Below are 22,027 nucleotides of genomic sequence, written 5' to 3'. Positions count from 1 at the left end.
AAGAGGAAATAGGCAGTCTACCTGAAAAAGAATTCAGAGTAACGATAGTAAAGATGATCCAAAATCTTGGAAATAGAATGGAGAAAATAAAAGAAACATTTAACAAGGAACTAGAAGAACTGCAGAGCAAACAAACAATGATGAACAACACAATAAATGAATTTAAAAATTCTCCAGAAGGAAGCAACAGCAGAATAACTGAGGCAGAAGAACAGATAAGTGACCTGGAAGACAAAATAGAGCAGAATAAAGAAAAAAGAATGAAAAGAATTGAGGACAGTCTCAGAGACCTCTGGGACAACACTAAAGGCACCAACATTCAAATTACAGGGGTCCCAGAAGAAGAAGAGAAAAAGAAAGGGTCTGAGAAAATATTTGAAGAGATTATAGTCGAGAACTTCCCTAATATGGGAAAAGAAATAGTCAGTCAAGACCAGGAAGCATAGAGAGTTCCATACAGGATAAATCCAAGGAGAAACACGCCAAGACACATATTAATCAAACTAGCAAAAATTAAGTAAAAAGAAAAAATATTAAAAGCATCAAGGGAAAAGCAACAAATAACATACAAGGGAATCCCCATAAGGTTAACAGCTGATCTTTCAACAGAAACTCTGCAAGCCAGAAGGGTGTGGCAGGACATATATAAAGTGATGAAAGGGAAAAACCTACAACCAAGATTACTCTACCCCACAAGGATCTTATTCAGATTCAACAGAGAAATTAAAACCTTTACAGACAAGCAAAAGCTAAGAGAATTCAGCACCACCAAACCAGCTTTACAACAAATTCTAAAGTAACTTCTCTAGGCAGGATAAACAAGAGAAAGAAAGGACTTACAATAACAAACTTACAATTGTTACTTACAATAACAAACCCAAACTATTAAGGGAATGGTAATAGGAACATACATATCGATAATTACCTTAAATGAAAATGGGTTAAATGCTCCAACCAAAAGGCATAGACCAGCTCAATGGATACAAAAACAAGACCAGTATATATGCTGTGTACAAGAGACCCACTTCAGACCTAGGGACACATACAGACTGAAAGTGAGGGGATGGAAAAAAATATTCCATGCAAATGAAAATCAAAAGAAAGCTGGAGTAGCAAGTCTCATATCGGGTAAAATAGACTTTAAAATGAAGACTACTTCAAGAGACAAAGAAGAACACTACATAATGATCAAGGGATCAATCCAAGAAGATATAACAATTGTAAATATTTAGGTACCCAATATAGGAGTACCCCAATACATAAGGCAAATGCTAAAAGCCATAAAAGGGGAAATCGACAGTAACACAATAATAGTAGGGGAGTTAAACATTCACCACTTTCACCAATGGACAGATCATCCAAAATAAAAATAAATAAGGAAACACAAGCTTTAAATGATACATTAAACAAAATGGACTTAATTGATATTTATAGGACATTCCATCCAAAAACAACAGAATAAACTTTCTTCTCAAGTGCTCATGGAACGTCTTCCAGGATAGATCATATGTTGGGTCACAAATCAAGCCTTGGTAAATTTAAGAAAATTGAAATTGTATCAAGTATCTTTTCTGACCCAAATGCTATGAGACAAGATATCAGTTACAGGAAAAAATCTGTAAAAAATACAAACACATGGAGGCTAAACAATACACTACTAAATAACCAAGAGATCACTGAAGAAATCAAACAGCAAGTCAAAAAATACCTAGAAACAAAAGACAACGAAAACACGACAACCCAAACACTATGGGATGCAGCAAAAGCAGTTCTAAGAGGGAAGTTTATAGCAATACAATCCTACCTCAAGAAATAAGAAACATCTCAAATAAACAACTGAACTTTACACCTAAAGCAATTAGAGAAAGAAGAACAAAAAAAACACAGAGTTAGCAGAAGGAAAGAAATCATAAAGATCAGATCAGAAATAAATGAAAAAGAAATGAAGGAAACAATAGCAAAGATAAATAAAACTAAAAGCTGGTTCTTTGAGAAGATAAACTAAATTGATAAACCATTAGCCAGACTCATCAAGAAATAAAGGGGGAAGACTCAATCAATAGAATTAGAAATGAAAAAGGAGAAGTAACAACTGACACTGCAGAATTACAAAGGATCATGAGAGATTACTACAAACAACTATATGCCAATAAGATGGAAATCCTGGTAGAAATGGACACACACTTAGAAAAGCATAACCTTCCGAGACTGAACCAGGAAGAAACAGAAAATATACACAGACCAATCACAAGCACAGAAATTGAAACTTGATTAAAAATCTTCCAACAAACAAAAACCCAGGACCAGATGGCTTCACAGGCAAATTCTATCAAACATTTAGAGAAGAGCTAACATGTGTCCTTCTCAAACTCTTCCAAAATATTGCAGAGGGAGGAACACTCCCAAACTCATTCTACGAGGCAACCATCACGCTGACACCAAAACCAGACAAAGATGTCACAAAAAAAGAAAACTACAGGCCAATGTCACTGATGAACATAGATGCAAAAATCCTCAACAAAATACTAGCCAAGAGAATCCAACAGCACATTAAAAGGATCATACACCATGATCAAGTGGGGTTTATCCTAGGAATGCAAGAATTCTTCAATATACACAAATCAATCAATGTGATACACCATATTAACAAACTGAAGGATAAAAAACATATGATCATCTCAATAGATGCAGAAAAAGATTTCGAAAAAATTCAACACCCATTTATGATAAAAACCCTCCAGAAAGTAGGCATAGAGGGAACTTACCTCAACATAATAAAGGCCATATTTGCCAACCCACAGCCAACATCGTTCTCAATGGTGGAAAAATGAAACCATTTCCTCTAAGATCAGGAACAAGACAAGGTTGCCCACTCTCACCACTATTATTCAACACAGCTTTGGAAGTTTTAGCCACAGCAGTCAGAGAAGAAAAAGAAAAGGAACCCAAATCGGAAAAGAAGAAGTAAAACTGTCACTTTTTGCAGATGACATGATACTACACATAGAGAATCCTACAGGTGCTACCAGAAAACTACTAGAGCTAATCAATGAACTTGGTAAAGTAGCAGGATACAAAATTAATGCTACCCAAAGCTCTCTACAGATTCAATGCAATCCCTATCAAACTACCAAAGGCATTTTTCACAGAACTAGAACAAAAAATTTCACAATTTGTATGGAAACACAAAAGACCCCAAATAGCCAAAGCAATTTTGAGAAAGAAAAACAGAGCTGGAGGAATCAGGCTCCCTGACTTCAGACTAAATTACAGAGCTACAGTTATCAAGACACGCATGGTCAACTTGTCTTTGATAAATGAGGCAAGAATATACAATGGAGAGAAGACAGCCTCTTCAATAAGTGGTGCTGGGAAAACTGGACAGCTGCATGTAAAAGAATGAAATTAGAACACTCCCTAACACCATACACAAAAATAAACTCAAAATGGATTAAAGACCATATGTGTGTGGGTTTATCTCTGGGCTTCTATCCTGTTCCACTGATCTATATTTCTGTTTTTGTGCCAATACCATACTGTCTTGATAACTGGATCTCAGCAGTGAGATGGAGATCTCTGGGAGATCTTTTGTCATTTGATATATGTGGGGCCGGGAGTTCTTTGGTGGACCAATGTCCTGAACTTGGCTCTCCCACCTCAACGGCTCAGGCCTGACACCTGGCCAGAGCACCAAGACCCTGTCAGCCACTCAGCTGAGAAGAAAAGGGATACAAAAAAAAAAGAAAGAAAAAAATATAATAATATAAAGTTATTAAAATAAAAAATAAAAAAATATTAAAAGTAAAAATATTAAAAAGTAATAACAAAAAAAGAAAGAAGAGAGCAACCAAACCAAAAAACAAATCCAATGATAACAAGCACTAAAAACTATACAGAAAAAATAAATAAATAAATGGACAGACTGAACCCTAGGAGAAATGGTATAACAAAGCTATACAGACAAAATCACACAAAGAAGCATACACATACACACTCACAAAAAGAGAAAAAGAAAAATATATATATATATTTATGTAAATACTAAACTAAAATAAATGTAAAACCAGAAACAAATTAGATGCAGAAAGCAAACCCCAAGTCTACAGTTGCTCCCAAGGTCCACTGCCTCAAGTTTTGAATGATTCGTTGTCTATTCAGGTATTCCACAGCTGCAGGGTACATCAAGTTGACTGTGGAGATTTAATCCTCTGCTCCTGAGGCTGCTGGGAGAGATTTCCCTTTCTCTTCTTTGTTCGCACAGCTCCCAGGGTTCAGCTTTGGATTTGGCCCCGCCTCTGCATGTAGGTCACCTGAGGGTGTCTGTTCTTCGCTCAGACAGGATGGGGTTAAAGGAGCAGCTGATTAGGGGGTTCTGGCTCACTCAGGCCAAGGGGAGGGAAGGGTACGGAATGCGGGGCAAGCCTGTGGCGGCAGAGGCCGGTGTGACTGCACCAGCCCGAGGTGCGCCGTGTGTTCTCCCGGGGAAGTTGTCCCTGGATCACGGGACCCTGGCAGTGGCGGGCTGCACAGGCTCCCAGGAGGGGAGGTGTGGAGAGTGACCTGTGCTTGCACACAGGCTTCTTGGTGGCGGCAGCAGCAGCCTTAGCGTCTCATGCCCGTCTCTGTTGTCCGAGCTGATCGCCGCGGCTCGCGCCTGTCTCTGAAGCTCATTTAGGTGGTGCTCTGAATCCCCTCTCCTTGTGCACCCCGAAAACCCCTGCCTCTTAGGCAGGTCCAGACTTTTTCCTGGACTCCCTCCCGGCTAGCTGCGGCGCACTAGCCCCCTTCAGGCTGTGTTCACGCCGCCAACCCCAGTCCTCTCCCTGCGATCCGACCTCCGAAGCCCGAGCTTCAGCTCCCAGCCCCCACCCACCCCCGCGGGTGAGCAGACAAGCCTCTCGGGCTGGTGAGTGCTGGTCAGCACCGATCCTCTGTGCGGGAATCTCTCTGCTTTGCCCTCTGCACCCCTGTTGCTGCGCTCTCCTCTGTGGCTCTGAAGCTTCCCTCCCACTCCCCCCACCCCGTCCAGCCCCTGTCTCCACCAGTGAAGGGGCTTCCTAGTGTGTGGACACTTTTCCTCCTTCACAGCTCCCTCCCACTGGTGCAGGTCCCGTCCCTATTCTTTTGTCTCCATTTTTCCTTTTTTTTTTGCCCTACCCAGGTATGTGGGGAGTTTCTTGCCTTTGGGGAGGTCTGAGGTCTTCTGCCAGCGTTCAGTAGGTGTTCTGTAGGAGTTGTTCCACATGTAAATGTATTTTTGATGTATTTGTGGGGAGGAAGGTCATCTCCAGGTCTTACTCCTCCGCCATCTTGAAGGTCCCTCCAGAAGCAATATTGTAACAAATATAAAGACTAAAACTGGTCCACATCAAAAAAAAATCTTAAAAAAAAAAAAAGCAAAGTGGGGATCAGAGCTGAGGCCCAAAATGGTTCTGCAGATCATCTGTAATGAGTTTAAATGCATTCTTTCTTCCGTATGTCAGGCAAGCAGAGTTGGTTTGCTTAGAGTTCACTTTAACTCTGGTTTTACATCAAAAATGGAACATCACTCTGTAATCATTAAGCGTTTTGCTTCGATATTAAATATTAAAGTTCCTCTGATTGCTAAGCCCATAATTAAGAGGGGAAGGAAACCTGTAATGTTACAGATGTTTTCCCATTTGATAATCATGTGGTGAAAGCAATCATGAATAGAAATATTGTAGTTGTTCAGAATAAATAGGAACTCCTGAGGAGACTCAGAGACAGCAAAGAAAAGCACTGGAGGCATGTGATTGCAATGTCAAAGGAGAGAGGAAAAGGCCCACGTGTGTGCAGGAATTTGGAGTAGCAGAGGAAAGGTAGCACAGGGTTCCCGTAAGGATGTTGACAACGGGCAGCAAGGGCTGGATGTGGAACCTGTCCAGGATTCAGTCCTTACTGCTTGGAGGCCCTAGGCATGCTGTTCAGAGCTTCACTCTTCTCACCTGTAAAATAAGGATAAGCATGTCTGCCTTGGACTGATCTGAGAATTAAAGGGGGTACTGGGTGTAAAGTGTTTAGCCCTTGATACTTGTATCATCATCCCCTAGTTTATAAACTCCATGAGAACCCAGATCTTGTCTGACTTATTCCCTGAAATATCTTTGGTCCAAGAATGGTTTCTGGCTTATAATGGACCCACAACAAACAGTTATTGAAATAATAAATAAAAAAGACAATAGGGTTACCCTAGTGGCGCAGTGGTTAGAAATCCGCCTGCCAGTGCAGGGGACACGGGTTTGAGCCCTGGTCCGGGAAGATCCCACATGCTGCGGAGCAACAAAGCCCATGCGCCACAAGTACTGAACCTGTGCTCTAGAGCCCGCAAGCCACAACTACTGAGCCCACATGCCACAACTACTGAAGCCCCCGTGCCTAGAGCCTGTGCTCCGCAACAAGAGAAACCACTGCAATGAGAAGCCCGTGCACCTCAACGAAGAATAGCCCCTGCTCGCTGCAACTAGAGAAAGCCCGCGCGCAGCAACGAAGACCCAACACAGCCAAAAATAAATAAATTAATTTTTAAAAAGAGAATAATAAATGAATAGAAATGAGAAACTTGACAGAAAACAGTGTATCAAAGAAATTGGTTTATGAGAAATTTAAGAGAATTCTGGTTAGGTGATAGGAAACATGTATGTGAAAAGGTAAACCCCAGGGCAGGGCAGACAGACGTTTCAAACGACCTTACAGAATTAGCAGAAATAAGGGTCTTGAAGGAAAGTAAAATTTCTGTATATTCTCAGGAAATGGTTTCAGTATTAACTTTATTAGTCTATTGAGTGATGTTCCACAGTGAAGGTAAGGAGCCATTCTCATGAGAGAACAGTTAAAGTTGTTGGGATATATAACAAAGCAACACTGCCCTGGGCTAGACAACATGACTGCACCAGATTGCTTTCTGTTTCTGACTCCGGTTCTCTGACAACCTATAGGCAAAAAAACGGTAGACTCTTCTCCCTAGAGCCCCAGAGAAGTAGAATCTTAAAGTTTTCAGCCCTATGCCTACATATGCTTGTTTGAAATCATGACGTAGTTAAGTCTCATGATGATTGTTTGTACAGTTAGAGTTGGCTGCTTTTGGAAAAATCCCCAAGGTTTTGCTGCTGGCTCTGTAGTCTGACCACTTAAGGTGCCCTGAACAATCATCTTTATGATTTGACTGTTCTAGTCTCTTAAGACAGTGTGTTAAGGTTTTAGAGGAATGGGCAGGAGTTAAACAACTCCAAACCAACCTAAGGAGAAGTTATGGCATTTTAAGCTATTGCAAACCAAATATGAGATGTAAAAACATTGTTGAAGGTATTCGGGTCAACACTGAGCTTTGAATAGGGTTTGAGGATGCACGTTTCCACCAAGTTTTCAATAAGAGGGTTAGTATTTAATTATGATCAAAGTCAAAGTGCCATGATATTCTAGGATATCTGCAAACAGCTTTTTGACAGCTACTCATAGTATTACTCAGCGCACATTCTGTATTAGGTTATATACAGCTTAAGGCAAAGTAAAGTGAAAGTACTTGCATTTTGCTGAAAAATGAGTCACTAAAGGCTTCAGAATTTGGAGTCTAGATGGAGTGAGTGAATAAGCCAGGCAACAGAAGGGCTAGTCATCACAGTTGGTCCCGACAGCTTTGCCCACATCAATCTGCACTGCTCAGCCAGGCCATCGGTGTGACTAGCTCAGATGGGCAGCTGCCCTTGTTTCTTCAGGAAGGGCCTTGGTTTCATGTGCCTGCAGTGAAACCTCCGGAAGAAGAAATGGAGTGTAAGCAGCATAGCAGCATTTTGACATAACAACACGCTGAATGGAGATGCTGCGGGGGCGGGATTGAGGGACAGATGTCGGTTAGCTCCAGAATTTGCTTGGTGAGTTTTTAATAAGAACTGATATGTTCACAGGTCAACTGGCAATTATTCATTTCACGGTCACCCCAAACTTGCTGGGGACCCACAATGTCTCTTCTAGTGCAAAAGAGCTTCTCTCCCGAGCAAGTCATGCTACATCTCAAAGGGAAGACAAATTTTTGTCTTAGGAATATAATACCTCCTTACAGGGGCCTGAGAGAAATGCAATTCCCTCCAAGTTCCTGACAATTAGGAGGCTCATCCTTAGAAGCAGGAGGCAAGGCTGGGTCTGGTTTTGCTCACTGGGCCCCCGTGTGTAGCAGTGATGTTCTGTTGCTTCATTGTGTTGAATTCTTGGGATGAGTAATACCTAGTCTCTCCAACAGATATTCTTTGGAGAAGATGATTTCTTAAATGAAGCTACGTTTTACTTAAAGTTCCTTCATTAAGCCATTTTTAAAAGCAAATGCCAAATTGAGTGCTTATTCTGGCTTGATTTTATAAGGTTTATTTTCATTCTGCATGAGTTTCCTCATCAATAAAAAAAATAAATATAAACACTGCTCCTCCCAATCTTTTGATCATGTATCAAAGACACAAGAAAGCAAAAAGAATCCACAGTTGACCAATAAGCCAGGCAGGGGACTGCACAGTTGGAAGCCTCCCAGGGGCCCCAAGGCTGGGGCTGGTAGGAGAACCTGCAGGTGGCAGGTGGGGTGGTACTGCTGACCCAGGCCGCAGCCCTGAGTTCACTTTTCCTCTTGAGCACCTCGCTGCTGCTCCGGCTGTTGCTGGCCAGGCTCTCTTTGAGGTACCCCAGCTCTTACCTCACTGTTCTTCTCTGAGTAAGCTGGTTAGAACTTTCCTCTAGGCTTTATCAAATACTGAAAAGAGGACAATGAAGAAACAAAAGACATGTGTGCTCAGGACATGGTTAATAAGGGTGCTTTTATTTTGTACTAAATAGATCACCCACACAATAAGAATGAGAGGCTGGAGGTTTGGGGAGAGCATGGATGTGGGCGGGAGGTACAACCCATCCTAGAGAGAAGGCAGTTCCTGGAGGATTCTAAGAAAACCTAGTTGCTGATTCAAAACCAGGGGCTCCTGGTACATGATGACTTCCTCTTCAGGGCCTTGCCTGCTATCTCCTGGGATGGAATTGTGCCCCGAAGCTCAGTCCTTTTTTCCGGGCCCTTCCTGACTGCCAGGCCTGCTCCTCAGGCAGCCAGGATGCTCTCTCATCCACCTGCTGACCTGCGTGCGAGCTCCTGGCTCCATCTGGCCCCTTTTATCTCCTTTCGTTCCTCATCTTTCTCCAGGGCCCTGCAGCCTCCTAAGGTGCTGAATTGCAGCATTCTAACCAGGCTCCCGGGAAAGGCTTCGTCCTTCCCACCCCTGCTCCCAGCTGATGTTCTCTACCTCATCCTGTGGTGGGAGTTAGAAACTAGCTGGGTTTCAACTCACGGTCGTTTTTGGTCGAAGGACTGTCAGGTTGGACACCTGAGGAGTTGGAGGCATGATGCTTGGTTCTGTTTCTTTCCCTTTCCATTGCCAGGTAGGAGGAAAAAAGGCTTTGCCAATGGGTATCTGCATCTGCTTCTTCCCACCCTTGGATTTCTTCAGTGGCTTTTAGAGGAATAAGTAGGAGTTTTAGCAAATTTAATTTTTTTTTTAAAGCTTATTTATTTATTTATTCATTTATTGATTGCTGTGTTGGGTCTTCGTTTCTGTGCGAGGGCTTTTTCCAGTTGCGGCGAGCGAGGGCCACTCTTCATCGCGGTGCGCGGGCCTCTCACTATCGCGCCCTCTCTTGTTGCAGAGCACAGGCTCCAGACGCGCAGGCTCAGTAGTTGTGGCTCACGGGCCTAGCTGCTCCGCGGCATGTGGGATCTTCCCAGACCAGGGCTCGAACCCGTGTCCCCTGCATTGGCAGGCAGATTCTCAACCACTGCGCCACCAGGGAAGCCCAGCAAATTTAATTTTAATAAAACTCACTTATTAAACATCTTTGATCCTCAAAGTGGTACTCTAGGCCCTGGACGTGGGGACGCAGGGGTGGGGGCCCCAGGGATTGGGGAATTCCTATCCTCACTGGTTCCTGAGCTCACCATACTGGCTTAGAGAAGGACTGAATATTAATCCTTTAATGCAGAAAGGTCAGACTTTTTTAATGCATTAAATATTTTCATAAATAAAGAAGCTTATGTATTTGTCTAAACAGAAGTCATGCTCAGATGTACATATTTGTATGTGTCCTGAATAATCAATCCCAATTTACCAATCACCTGTGCATCCAGATGACAATCGTCATCCAGGCCTACTCTTCCTTCCATCAGAGCCCCTGGCATTACTATGGGAGCCAGGGAAAGCACATCCAAACTTTTCTTTTTTTAAGACACCTGTAATTTCAGAAATAAAGAAGCCATACATGGCAAGTAAAATATGAAAAGATGGCCTACATCATATGTCATCAAGGAATTGCAAATTAAAACGACAATGAGACATCACTACATACCTGTTAGAATGATGAAAATCAGAACACTGACAGCACCAAATGGCGGTGAGGATGTGGAGCAACGGGAACTCTCATTCACTGCTGATGGGAATGCAAAATCGTTCTGGCCACCTTGGCAGACGTTTGACAGTTTCTCATAAAACTAAACATACTCTTACCATTCAATCCAGAAATTGCGCTCCTTGGTATTTACCCAAAGGAGTTGAAAATGTATGTCCACACAAAAGCCTGCACATGGATGTTTATAGAAGCTTTATTCATAATCGACAAAACTTGGAAGCAACCAAAACGCCTTTAAGTAGGTGAATGGATAAACTGTGGTACATCCAGGTAATGGAACATTATTCAATGATGAAAAGAAATGATCTATCAAGTGATGAGGAATCTTAAGTGCATATTACTAACTGAAAGAAGCCAATCTGAAAGGGCTACATACTGTATGCTTCCAATTATATGACATTCTGGAAAAGGCAAAATTATGGAGACATTAAAAAGATGAGTGGTTGCCATGGGTGGGGAAGAAGAGAGAGGAATAGACAGAACACAGAAGATTTTAAGGCAGTGAAAATACTCTGTATCATGTTTTAATGATGAATATATGTGATTATACATTTGCCCAAACCCATAAAACGTATAACACCAAGAGCGAACTCTAAACTGTGGACTTTGAGTGATTATGATGTGTCAATGTAGGTTCATCCTTGGTAAAAAATGTACAAATACAGTGACTGATGTTGATAATGGGGGAAGCTATGCATATGTGGGAGCAGGGGGTATGTGGGCAATCTTTTTACTTTCCTCTCAATTTTATTAGTCTTTTTAGACTATTTTCAGCAGGTCTACACTTATGGGAGGGTGATGGTGTGTGATTGGGCAGTCCCACATTTATGTGGATTATTTGGGCAGATCATGTTCAACCCAAGCATCTGAGAAGAGCAGCTCTGAGCAGGGACAGATCCTGTGGATCCCAGAGAGGTCTGGGTGGAGAGCAGGTCCTAAATGGAGTGATATGTGGGCACCCTGCTGATGAGGTCTTTTAGGAGGAACACGGAGAGGTAGGAAAGGCCTGAAGAAAGGCAAGTTAAATGAGGCTAAAGCCAAATTTGTCCTGTTTCAAAAGTTGTTGGGAGATGGCTCTGAGCCAGGAAAACCAGAGGAAGTTGATTTTCTCTTTTTGTTTTTCTTCCTTTCACCCAAATAACCCCCAGAAATAGGATTCAACTACATTATGGGTTAAATAGGCATTGTAAAATTGGTCTGGGGCTTGATCACCATGTGGGATTTTGTTCTTGTGGGAAATAAATTCCAACTTCCAAATGACTGACTTAAAGAGGCCACTTTTGAAAGTAGCAGGTTGCTTACTCCTACATTCACTTTTAAAGGAACTTGTAACTAAATATTAAGCTTTCCAATTGTGAGAGTTTGTGATTTTGATCATTCTAGACTCTTGACTTCATTAAATAAATTTTTCACTCTTTCTGATTTATTGGTGCCAAGCTCTGAATACACTGTATATACTGACATTTCTAAGTTGACTTTTAAGAAAAGCTCTATGTTTTACCAAAATCATAAAGTATCTATATTAAAAAAAAAAAAACTGAATAACCTAGTATAGAGATAATATGGTTATAGATAATATGGTTATAGAGAACCAAAGAACGGATTAACTTTTCATTAGAGCTAGAAATACACTTAAGCTAAAATATTAATTGTCAGTGTGGTCTGATTTGAGGAGCCCACAAAACTTCAGTGGACCAGGTCTCTCCTACCTTCTCGAAGCACACTATGGAAATTACATTATCATTATTTCATTCTCAGGTTTGGGTGCTTTACTGCCAAAGGATTCTTATATGGTACTGGAGGAAAATCTGAGTTTACTCTTTAGTATAACGTGGCCAGCAGTGCCTGTCCTACTAACTTAGGATGAAATGAGATGATGTATATGGGCACATGTTGTATGTTATAAAGTATTTTTAAAGCTCACATATCTGTAGGGAGCAAATAATTAAACAGCAAAATCCAGCCACCTTACATAGGGGATATTTCTTATAGTATGACATGAGAAATAACAGTGATAATAACTTCCAGGCAATAGAATGAGTTTTGTTATTGTTTTGTTTTATTCTGTTTTGTCTTTGCTTTTATTTTGTTTTGCTTTATTTTCTTTTTTTTGTAGCTCTCAGCCTGAAGTTATTTTCTGTCCCCTAAAAGGTATGTTTATATATATGTGTGTGTATATATATATACAATTTGCTAGAAAACAGAGCCTAAAATAAAGATTATGTGCCAACACTTTATTAAAGACTGAATCCTAGGAATGTAGGAGTGAGAAAGAAGTGGGGTGAGGTGGGGAAGGAGAGTGAGCAAATAGAAGGGAGGATGTTCTTGAGATGCCTGCACTTCATGATGAACTGAGTGCTTGGTGCCCCAGAAAGCTTTGGAGGATGCATGCTGCTACTGCATCTCTCAAGAGTCTCTCTGGAGGGAGAATAGGAGAAGAATTATTTTACTGACTTCCATCTCCTATTGGGTGAAACTTGCCTCTGTAGTAGATTCACACACTTCCTTCCTCAGTCACACATCTGTACACACTGAGCAGCCACAGGGAAGTGCCAGGGTACTTGGGCTTGGGTGTAAGGTGAGGCACCCACACAACCAAAGACATGCAGCCCAGGGCCCTGGGTCTGTAGAATATGTAGCAGCAGCAAGCAGGCCCCGTGACTGTAAGCAACACCAAGGCATTTGTGTGGGTCTAGGGTGATGCGTAAACTATACACTATAAAACACAGCATCGAGGAAGCCACCTTAGATCATTTCTGCTGCCACTTTTGCTGAGTGCACTTCTGAGAAGGGAGGACATTTTTGGTTCTCACACCGCAGAGCTGTGTAGCAGCTGACAGTAATGGAGATAATTAGAGGTATGGAGTTGATCACAACTTGACCTATAATGACCAGTTTAAGTAGTTGTGACAGAGAGAGTAAGATCTTTCTGTAAAGCAATATTTCAGATATTATACAAGGGAGCAACTTGATATAGATGAGTGTGACAGGGACAAGAATGCAGGAAACAAGATGAGTCATTGATTCAGAGAACGATCCCAAAGAGCAAGAAAAGATGGTTCTAGTGCCAGTTAAGCTTCATCAGGCCTTAGAACCAGAAGTTACTGAAATGTCATATGGATTTTTAGTATCTATATATAATGTATGTATTTACTCATGCAACAGATATTTATTGAGAGCCTACTGGAGGCTGGGTTCTATTCTAGGCTTTGCCCACTCAGCAGTTTCTGCACTCTTGGCACTTAGATTCCAGTGCAGGAAGACAGACAGTAGCATGTCAGAAGGTGGTGAGTGTCGTGAAGAGAAATAAAGCAGGACAAGAGAGACAGTGTGTGTGGTGGAGAGGCAGGAGTTGCTATTGCTATAGAACAGTCAAAGAAAGCCTCTGTGATAAGGCAACATCCGAGCAGAGACTGAAAGAAGAGGAAGGAATGAGCTGAGTGTCGGGAAGAAGAGTGATCCCAGCAGAGAACAGAGAAGGCAAAGCCTGGGGAAGGGCCAGTAGATATTGTTGAGGGGATGTACATTCATGTGATGAGTATATGCACAAGCACGTGTTTTTCCAAAGTGAAAAAAAAAAAAATAGTAAACTGTGTATATTTAATATTGTCATCCAGATATTCTCAATTTTACTGTCATCATAAATGTCTGAACAGAAGAAACTCTTTATGTTATTATCCAAAAGAGATATCTGAAAATGGTAGAACCCACTGGCAATTGCAGTCAAGATCCTGGTTTCTATGACCCAGTAATAGTAATTATGCAAAAAATCATCTGGGCAGGTAGGAAGGACTTGCCCATGGACGGTCGTGACACACAGCGAAGTGTAGCTGCCAGATGGGTCCCAGAGGGACAGGACACCAGTCAAGTATGGTTTAAGGTTGAGTTGGGAGAGAAGAAAAGTCCCACCCGTGGTTGATAGCTATAGGCCTGAGGGCTTGTTTTGAGGATGTTTTGTTTGGCCTAAGGATAGTTAACATTTATAAACTGTTGAATGTTTAAAAACTTTTTTGAGTTAGCGTGCCTTTGGGTCATGTGTGTTACTGCAGCCAGCTGTAGTGGGCTGTGAATTCATGGTATACCAGCACGGTGGAAGCAATAGTAAGCAAGACAAAAGGCACCATCATGGGTGACGAAGGCAGTTAAAGAGTCTCATGTGGACCTGAGTAATACACTCCAAAATGTGACTACAACAAGCTTACTCAGCCTCTCTTAATGTATCTTCTGGCCCTGACACATGCTTCAGTCATTTCTATCACCCGGGACTTGGAAGTTTGTGAGACGTGGTCCTCAGGAAGGTGAAGAGTGGATGGGACACTCGCTATGGTTGAGGACCCTGGGGACCAGTGGAACTGAGGAAGCATTAATAAACAGGCACTTCTGCATCATGTGAAAACTGCATCTCTCAACATTGGAATGAATGTTAAATATGTGGAAAGAAGTAATAAGGCAAAAATTCAGATAATGCACACACATGGGGATACACACCTGGATAGAACCAAAAGGGGTATCCTGACCATTGAAGAACCACTGCAGTGCATCTGTGTTTGTTTGCTTGGAGGTCTAGGCTATTTTTCAAGGTTTATAAATTGGCTATAAAAATGTATTTGTGAATTTTAAGTTTCAGCCTGAGAGAAAATTTTGACTTTTAAATTCAAACTTACTATTCCAAAACTCATTCTGGCACCTTTTTAGGGCTTGATGAATTGTTTCAAAGATGTTTATTGCTTTTAAGTCTCTGTTTTATTGCCAAGCTTGTAATGCGTAAACTGCTTTGAATTTCGTTAAGATAGTGAGTGATCAGGCAATGACACGACTTTAAAACAGAGAACAGCCAAGAGATTTAACTGGATTAAGAGAGAAGATTAGTACATTTTATGTAGATAGGCTGTTTCTAACAATTAAAATATGCCTCCTCTGGATATGTGTTTCCATCATGCAACATAATAAGAGAGCTCCAGAAATATCACTGTGTTCTTTGAAGAAAGGGTAACAATTTGCTCTGTATCGACAGCAATATTGTGTATTTCAAACAGCTTTCAGCTGGGATCTCTAAGTTCTGTACAAATATTAACCAAACTACCTCATACAGAATAGATGTTGCCATGGTTGATCATTGATTAGAGCAGTAGGTTGAGAGCTACGTGCTCTTGAAGCTCAGTTTCTTATGACCCAAAGTCAAGTGGCTCAGAACATATGGATGCTTCTCAGGTCAAGAGCCTCTTTAAACTGCCAAACTCATTGTCAAGTATCTGACTGCTTTCAAACATCACAGCTATACAACTTGATGCATCCTAGGATTTTAGGTTTCTGATTGCAAGTTATAAAAATCAACTGAGATAAAGTAAATAAAGGTCATTTATTATACAGTACAGGGACCTCATAGAACATAAAGACAGGAATGCAGCCAAGCCTCAGGAACGAATGGGGAACGGGCACGCCACTGGGAACCCAGACACATGCTCACTCGGATTCTGGTCCCTGCTTCTCTCCATGCCCATCCTTAATTGTTTTCTTTCTCTTAAGAACCGTTTCCCTGCTTCTTCATTTACATGGCATAATGCGGCCATCCTCAACTGCCGTGTTTATATGTTTTAATTTGTGCCCCCCAAAAGTTCAACACTTCTGTTCCTCTGTATTAGTTTATTGCTGTATAAAAAATAAGCCCAATACTTAGCAACTTAAAGCAACAAACATATACAATCTTACAGTTTTTGTGGGAGCAGGAATCCAGGTGTGGCTTAGCTGGGTGCCTCTTCCTCAAGATCTCACACAAGGCTGCAGTCAAGGTGTTAACTAGAGCTGCAGTCTTATCGAAAGATTCTTCTGAGAAAGGATTTGCTCCTCAATTCGTGCACATGGCTGCTGGTAAGATTCAGTCCCTTGCAGGTTGTTGGGCACACCAGCTATGGACTTCCCACAATTCCTTGCAACATGGCCTCTCCATAGGGCAGCTCACAATATTGCACCTGGTTTCCATCCAAAGAAAGTCGCAAGAGAGGGAGAGTAAGAAGTTGCTGTCTTTTTGTAACCTAATCTCAGAAGTGACATACCATGACTTTTGCCTATTCTACTTGTGAGAAGTGAGACACTAGGTTCAATGCACACTCAAGGGGAAGAGGGCAGGAATTCCAGTATATAGAGATCACTCGGAGCCTTTTAGAGACTGCTTATCACATCCTCTCTTTGCCTTTCTCCCAATTCCAAAGTCGTTAGCAAAGGTTTCTTTTTGACCCAGCTTGGATCCTGTGCCTATTTTTCCAATGAGCTGTAGAGGGAGTGAAGACTCATGGTGTAGACGGTGTGCCAGGTGGGCACAGTAGTCAGGCGAGACAAAGGGAACCATCCCGGATGAAGAAGGCAGTTAAAGAGTACCAACCTGAATAAAACACTCCAAAATGTGACCGCAACAAATTTACTCAGTCTTTCTTTATTAATGGGAATAAAATTTCCAAGCAGATAATTCACCTCCCCAAAAGATTGGTTCTGTGCAGGCAGATTTTCTGAATAATTCAGATGTTTGAAGCCCTTAATCCTAAAGTATATATGTAACTAAGGCTAAAGTACTTTTTAAAGAATTCATAGTATGTGCCATTATCCTTTTTTAATTTGTTTTTCATTGTTAAAATTACGGTGTATACATATATAAGATAAAATTTACCATTTTATGGCTAGGATTCTAGCCTTCTAGCAGTTCACGCAGGGATGGAGTAACTTGTGGCTTCTTTGGCCTCTTCAGGTGGATTCCCTGAGCTTGGCTGGGCTGGGAAGGAGAAAAGTATGAAATTTCGTAGAGGAGTGGTGTCATGTAGGTGGCAGTGCCCAGTGGTGGAAGGGCTGCCTAGGCTGTTACAACTCCCTCAGCTCACCGCGCCATGCCCCTCCCATCCCAACCACGCTCTAATGCCCCTCCCATCCCAACCACGCTCTAATGCCCCTCCCATCTCAACCACGCTCTAATGCCCCTCCCATCCCAAAGCACGCTCTAATGCCCCTCCCATCCAAAGCACGCTCTAATCGTAGCTGTTATGTAGGGTAGGCTAAACTGCTTACACATAGACTCAAGGTATAACAGCTCAACGTGAGAAGTCTTCTTACCCCCTCTGACAAGCTCAGATTCATCCCAAATGAAAACATGTCCTGTCTTCCAGAATATTTTCATGAGAACCTAGAAATCACTTAGTGTTGACGTGAAATCAATAAAAGCAAATGCTCTTGGCAAAGGGCTGAAGTCATTTCTTCTTCATGGGATACGGGGCAAGGGTTTGGACCTAGTTATGATAACTCAAGTCAGGGCTATGCATGGAAGAGGAGGCTTCACTTAATATTCCTGTTACCATTTCTATTTTTTTTTAATTATAGTTTTATATCCATAAATTCATTTTTATAAGCTCCCACTAAAAGAATGGAAATACTTAAGTTTTTCTGCCTAAATAGCTCATTAGGATTTCAGCCTGTAACATTTCCACAGGCAAGTCATTATTTCTGATGATTTCACGCTGTGATGCACAGCTGCATCACGACAGTATGGGGCCGGTGAATATTAGGGTTAGGCTGGGCCGTCCATTATCCATTCCTGTGTTAGCTGCTTGTTGATGCGCTCCCCCTGCCCAGTGCATGAATGAGCCCCTGACATCCCATGGTTTGTTGTCATACTCAGCATTATTCTTTAGAGAAACTAAAAAGTTTGCTCCGTTTTGCATAGTCATTATTATTTTTCCCCCTCAGAGTGATGAATTGGTGGAATAGAGTTCAGTGTGGTAGATGTGGAGTCCTAGAGAACAATCATCTCTGCTGTGAATTCAGATTAATCAAAGAGCCCAAAATAGAGGTCACTCAGCAGTATCCCTAAGGCTTCTTTTAGGTTCTGACTGACATTGCCCTGATTCCAGGGGCAGTGAGAACAGGGAGTCAAGAAGAGAGTGAAGAAAGGTGTTGGTGGCTGATCCCTTTGCCTATTCGTGGGGTATGAAAAGCTCTCCCGAGGGTGCAATAACACAAAATTAACATGGAGGCTATGAAAGTATTTGGAGATGGGACCAATATCCTAAAGACTCAGAATACAAGCATAGCTTTGAAATTAAAAGAAAATCAGAAAATTTCTACTTTGGTTCTCATCAAGGTATAGGAAAACATGACCTCCATGAAATAAAAGAAAGTGATCACGAGGAACCTCCTGGATGAGATAAAACAATGGGAGCCTAAACTCCCCTCCAAGACAAGCTGGGGTTTGAGGCACCGGATCCAGGCAGAGTTTTCAGGATGCCAGGTCAGATCTGAAGGGGAGGCAGGATTAGTCTACCAGTTACAAAGTATGAGGCAGGGGAGGTCCAATAAGAGCTAAGTAAACCTGTCCAAAGAGGTCAGCCTGAATAGGGTCGGCAGAAGGGAAGACTCCAGGACCAAGGGCTCAGACAGAACCCAGGGGAGGAGCCTTAGATGAGGCCCTTTGTGCTGATGTGTCCTCAGGCACTTGGTTGGGTTCCATCTGACCTCCCCCCACAGGCCGGAAGAAACCTGCCAGGCTCTGAGCTGGTTCAGAGAAGGACTGAAACACAGGATGAGATGACAAGGAAAGAATAAAAGAGATTTAAAAAGCATAACCGCAGAATTATAACTCCATTGTAGAAACAGCAAAAAGTCAAGTCTTAACCTCTGCCGTGAACTAGCTGTGGCTTATTGAGAAATCAAAGTATTCTTTTGGATCCTTAGTTTCCCCATCTGTAAAGTGGGGCTCAGAATTCAGTGCAAGTCCTCATGTCTGACACAATCAGTAATTTGATTGGTGAAAAAAAATCAGTTCATGTGGGCAGCCTTAAGCAGTTATATGCATTATACCTGAGATATTTTTAAATGTAGAGAAGTATGTTTGTTACCCCATATTTTGGTGCAGGGTTAATACATTTTTGGAGTAAGGTTGGAGTCCTTCCTTTATCCTGCAAAAGCAGCACCCGTGATGAATTGTCCGTGATCTCATTTTTTTGGTTTTGTTTTTAAATGGAGTGAAATCTCAGACTTCAGTTTAGACACAGTCATTCTAGATCTTTCTTCTCACATTATTTCCACCCCCCCCCTTTTTTTTTTCTTTTTTCATTTGTCTGGCCTGTGACAAACTTGATTAAATTCTTTAAAAAAATTTTTTTTTGTTGACTTGACTTTAAAATGAGTCCTTTCAGATTATGCAACTTAGTTTTCATAGAAACAACAGCTTTCTTTCTTTTTCACTCTATTTCATTATATATTACTATTTCCCTAGATTACCTGATTATAATTGCAGCTGGTTTGTGAGCAAATGCAACTGGTGTTTGGCAGGCAAGCAACTCAAGTGGTGAGAGCAGAAGCCAGTGAACATACAGAAGAACGGCCTCCCACTGGCTGCAGACATCTGCTGGCATATGGAGAGAACAAAGAACATCAGTCATTTCAGTAACTCTGTTAAGTGAAGATGTGTTAGGAGTACTTCCAATGAACCTCCTAACACTGTCATGGGGATTAAAGGAGAAGTTCATGTTGAAGTCTTGCCAAATGGCTCGTGCTCAGTAGAAGTTGGTTCCCTTCCTTTCCTTTAGAAGCCTTTCTAGCACAATGCCTTGCAGAATGGTGATTCCTATACAAGGAAGTCGGCTTGTTAATTATGTATTCAAGGCTGGGATTTGAAATTTCAATTCCTTTATGCCTCCTATGCCACTGCTTTAAGCACATCAATCTGTCTCACAATCCTGGACAGTCTTTCCTCTCCATGCTGTAGGGCTATCCTGTTGAAGTTTGATTTCCATGACTTTGGAAATGCACAACTTACTGTTCAGGCCAAACTGGTGGAATGCTAATGTCAGGCTTCCAGAGCAAATTGTTGGGGAGGCTGCCCTTTAAAGGCTAATGGATCTGGAGTTCCATGTGATTTTGTTCCAGGCCTATGGGGTATGTATAGCTGCTTTCGATGTTCTGTGACGTTTGACAGTAGAGTTTTCAAAAAGTCAAATAGGATAAAGTGTCCACCCATGAGTTGGGTGTGCAAAGATCACACTGGGGAGAAGTCGTGCTCTTCATTTGTAAAGTATTTTGCTTTACAAGGCACTTTCCATATTGGTACAACAAAAGGAAGCAAACGTGAGGTAGGCGAATGTGCTTTCTATTTCTGATGAGTCTGATTTTCCTTTTCCTGGCTCAGCAGGATCTGGGCTGCACACACTCCCGAATGCCCCTTCCATTCTTCCAGGGAGCCTCCTCGGATACGTTTATAACTGGACAGAAGGAAGAAATATTAAAAGCCCCATAGAGCTGCTCACCCCTTATCTGGGTGCTTAAAGAAAGGGTAAAGTTTTGTTCCGCCAGCCAAGTGAATTGAATTGGAGTGCTTGGCAGAACTAAGTCAGAAAACTGCCTCTTTGTGGCAGCATCATTCCATGGCCAAGCTTTGAGGGTTGTCATTTCTCTGGTTCTTTGTGCAAGACATCTGGCTACTCTGTAAAAGAACTAAAACTCTGTGAGGCTCTTCCAGTGGTCCACCACAGCCATCGAGAGATTCATTACACGTAGGAAAGGAGCACCCAGCGCCTGTTCTCCCTCTTCTAATCCATTAAAGGGGATTAGTAGCAAGCTCAGAGGCGGTTCCCATCGTATCTTGAGTGGGAAAGAGACTCTTCCCCTCATAGTCTCTTGAGATGTGATTCGGCATGAATAGAGAGTATAGGAGTTTCTTACAAATATGTTGCCTCCATAGCTGTCAGCAGGGTTTGCTATGTCTCTACTTTGGGCAAAAGCAAGCCCTCACTGCAGGAGACTTCACAGACTTCTCTGGAAAAAACCATTAAGATGGCATAGTGGGAAAAGAAAAGAAGAGAAAAGGAAATAGGTCCTCTAGGCCCCGATCACAAATTTCATTTCTTACATCATTTTGCATGTATCTGGCTGGGGGTAAGGTGGAACCTGGAAGGAAGAGGTCGTGCATTTAACCCCACTGCCTCTCTCCTCAGCTGTGACTATGAGCTCACAAGGTGAACTTGTGGTTCACAGGATGGCATCCCTAGTGGGCACATAACCACTTCACAAAATTTATTTAAAACATACAGGGGGGCTTCCCTGGTGGCGCAGTGGTTGAGAGTCTGCCTGCCAATGCAGGGGACGCGGGTTCGAGCCCTGGTCTGGGAAGATCCCACATGCCGCAGAGCGGCTGGGCCCGTGAGCCACAATTACTGAGCCTGCGCGTCTGGAGCCTGTGCTCCGCAACAAGAGAGGCCGCGACAGTGAGAGGCCCGCACACCGCAATGAAGAGTGGACCCCGCTTGCCGCAACTAGAGAAAGCCCTCGCACAGAAATGAGAGACCCAACACAGCCATAAATAAATAAATAAATAAATAAATAAATAAATAAATAAATAAATAAAATTAAAAAAAAAATCTTCTTAAAACATACAGGGAAAACACCTAATGCTTTTATGAGGACTGTGGCTTCTGAGTAAGAAAACAGAATCTTCTGAGTAATCCTTAACTTCAGTGGGAGAAACCCATTATTTCTGGGCCCAAGTTTACCTATTTTGTTGTTGTTGTTGATACTGCATAGCTTTTGGAAGCTACATCACCTT

The 22,027-nt window shown here is 42.1% G+C and overlaps 2 protein-coding genes across 13 annotated transcripts in view; one reads left to right on the top strand and one right to left on the bottom strand.

Moving 5' to 3' along the window:
* The window catches only part of LOC132352370 (uncharacterized), a 515,897-nt gene that overhangs the window by 387,483 nt on the left and 106,387 nt on the right, over positions 1–22,027 (top strand). The window lies entirely within an intron of this gene.
* Positions 17,053–22,027, bottom strand: part of RFC3 (replication factor C subunit 3) — a 775,950-nt gene continuing 770,975 nt past the window's right edge. For 2 of the 3 annotated variants that reach the window (XM_059902817.1, XM_059902818.1), the window contains exons 17-18: positions 19,708–19,831; positions 17,053–17,209 (exon numbers count right to left, since the gene is read on the bottom strand). The gene's annotated coding sequence lies outside the window, so the exon portion shown is untranslated. Of the gene's footprint in view, positions 17,210–19,707; positions 19,832–22,027 lie in introns of those variants that run through there. The other variant, XM_059902821.1, reaches the window with a different exon arrangement.

Source organism: Balaenoptera ricei, chromosome 18 (genome assembly GCF_028023285.1).
Source record: "Balaenoptera ricei isolate mBalRic1 chromosome 18, mBalRic1.hap2, whole genome shotgun sequence".
NCBI classification, from domain to species: Eukaryota; Metazoa; Chordata; class Mammalia; order Artiodactyla; family Balaenopteridae; genus Balaenoptera; species Balaenoptera ricei.
This window is presented reverse-complemented; position numbering and strand designations above follow the sequence as displayed.